Source organism: Pagrus major, chromosome 24 (assembly GCF_040436345.1).
Source record: "Pagrus major chromosome 24, Pma_NU_1.0".
Taxonomy (NCBI): domain Eukaryota; kingdom Metazoa; phylum Chordata; class Actinopteri; order Spariformes; family Sparidae; genus Pagrus; species Pagrus major.
Window position 1 is genome coordinate 52,282 of NC_133238.1, and position 2,832 is coordinate 55,113.

Genomic DNA, 2,832 nt, shown 5'->3' on the forward strand with positions numbered 1-2,832 from the left:
AATGGCTTGTTTTGTCCACTAGATGGAGATAAGTGACCACAGATCACAACAGTTTCTGTGTTAAAGTCTAGGACCCACTCCTAAAGAAAAATGATACTCCTTGAACACCTAGAGCTTTGACCTTTGACCCTGCCTGCGTGTCTGTCTGTGGCTGTGTCCAAATTCAGGGGCTGCAGCCCTCGAAGGGCGCATTTGAAGGCCAATTACATCACAATGCTGCGCGAAGGCTGTCAAAATTCAAAAGCTCCTTCAAATGCAGCCCACAAATGCAGCCTGCCCTTCCCTCTTTTTGGAGGACGCACCGCTACTATCCTTCACGGCCTGCTATATCCCAAGATCCTTTTTCGCACCGCTGCTTAGTCCCAAAACAGAAGAGGAAGCAAGAGAAAATGGCGACATCAAGTGGCGCAGACATGACCTTCAAGATCTCTCCGAAGGACCAGGCCTTCGTGGGCCGCAAAGGCCGCGTCCTTGAAGGATGCAGCCCCTGAATTTGGACACAGCCTGTCTGGCTGTCTGCAAGTCTGTCTGTCTCTGTCTGCATGTCTGTCTTTGCCCCCTCCTGTGGCCACCCAGGGACACTGCACAGAGCGCCACACTTAGGATTTGGCTGTGGAAAAACACTATGGCCTGCAGCACATGTGATGCTCAAGATCTGAGGACACAGGCTGCAGCATATGCGATGCCTTAGCACATGTGATGCTCAAAGTGGGGAAAATAATATACATAAATATAACGTAATTATGTAGTTTTATTAATAACAAATCAGTTCATTATAGGCTATATTCCAATTAAGGTGGGTGACCAGGATTACGGGTAGTCTCAAGGGTGGATGGAGAGTGCACCGCCTTCTCCTTCGGGAGGGGGCATCAATTTCCCCAAACCTAACCCTGCCTCCTGAAATCACTGCTTTAATTGACTAAATTGGCTGGGTTAAACAGAACCTTACCAATGGGGAATTTGAAGCACTCTTTTCATTGAGCAATAACAAAAATATTATCAAACCAACTGATAAAGGTAGTGCAGTGGTTATTATGGATAGGGAACAATACCTGTGGAAAGGATATAGACAATTGCATGATAAAAAACGTATTATTCTAAATTGAAAAAGCCAATTTATAGAGATACTATACCACTTATTGATAAGATTATTCAATCATTATATAGTAAAAAATGTATCAATAACAAACAAAAAACATATTCTGGGCCTAGAGCCTAGACGCAGATTTTTTTAATATGCTGCCTAAAATCCACAAGGACCCTTCTAAGTGGAGCAAACCAAGGGAAATCCCTCCAGGGAGCCAAGCCCATTGTGTCTGATTGCAGCAGTGAAACCTACTATACAGCTGAGTTCATTGATTTTCATCTTAATCCGCTCTCGACGAAGCACATGATAAGAGAAAAACCTAGAAAAACGCAAACACTCTTTTGGTAAAACACTTTGTAGAACACGACTGGTCTTCACTTACCACAACAGTATTACAGTGTAATCCAAGATGGTCCACAGCCCAGAGAAGGAAAATAGATACAATATAAATATTTACTTTAAAGGCATAAATATGGTTATTTTGTTAAGAAGCATCAATATGTTTTTGGATTAAATGCATTCATTTCATTAAGAGCCACTTAAAGTAACACTAGGTAGTTTGGACTCATTACTACCCCCAGCTGGTTGAGAAGCGCAATTATCTGTTACCAGTGTCGTAAATACTGTTGCTGTATGAGCATCCCTGGGGAAAATGAATACATGTGAATTTGTTGACGGAGCGGGCGAATCACGAAATCGTCTGAAAAAATGAATGAATGAAATGAATGTGTTCAGTAACATCTGAAAATATAACTATGTTTTTGGGAGTTACCGAATACAATCGCAAGTTCACATTGTGTTTGGTGTAATAACTACAACCAACTCGGTACGACAACAGTAAGTAGCCTGCTAACGTTACCGATAACAACAATAGCCTAACGTTACCTCCCGACCACACTGTTCAACAATTATGTTGATTATCTGCATGAACTAAGGAATCTGCAACTTTTCGAGACAAGATGTTCATAGTGTTTTAGTAAGTTAGTCATCGTTTACAGTTGCTACATGAAAACGTGCAAGCTATCAAAACGGACAGCTTTAGATTATCTCCAGGCTTTATTACGGTTATAAACTGTGGACAAATAGTGCCCCAATGAACACCACATAACAACAAATCAACTCAAAGTAAAAGTCGGTAAGATAATAAATATGTATATATGTAATATATGACTTACAAATCCAGTAGCATCAAGGCTAGGCTAAGTCGCCATCAGTCTTGAAACCCATTTCTTCTTTCAGCTCCACCGAGTGTAAGCTAGTCCAGTATTTATCCGTGTCCGGGCTCTGTTCTATCACTTTCTCTTTTTCTTTTCTTCGCCTCCTCAGACAATACCTTCTTGGCCTTTTTAGCTGGCTCGGCTATGGCGTTGGTTTACGAAAAAATCCAAGTAGCTGCTGGCTAAATCCACTGACGAATAAACCCGCTCTGGGAAGTTACACAGTGCGGTTTCTGCCGGCGCGACCCCCCTCAGGCTGCAGAGACGTCATCGTTCATCCTATTAACCGTTTTTCTACCACTTGACTGAGTTTAGAAACATTATTTTAAGGTCGAAAAACTACCTAGTGTTGCTTTAACACAGATTCGGCAATAATTTAATGGCAATGATTTAAAAATGCCTTTAAGAAATGTGATGACGCTTCCCCTTTAAGGCACCCGTTGCCCGTGTTTACGCATGCTCCGGCCAGAGCTGAGCAGAGCTGAGATCGAAGGGGGGAGGGGAGAGAAGCAGAGAAATTAAGGAGTG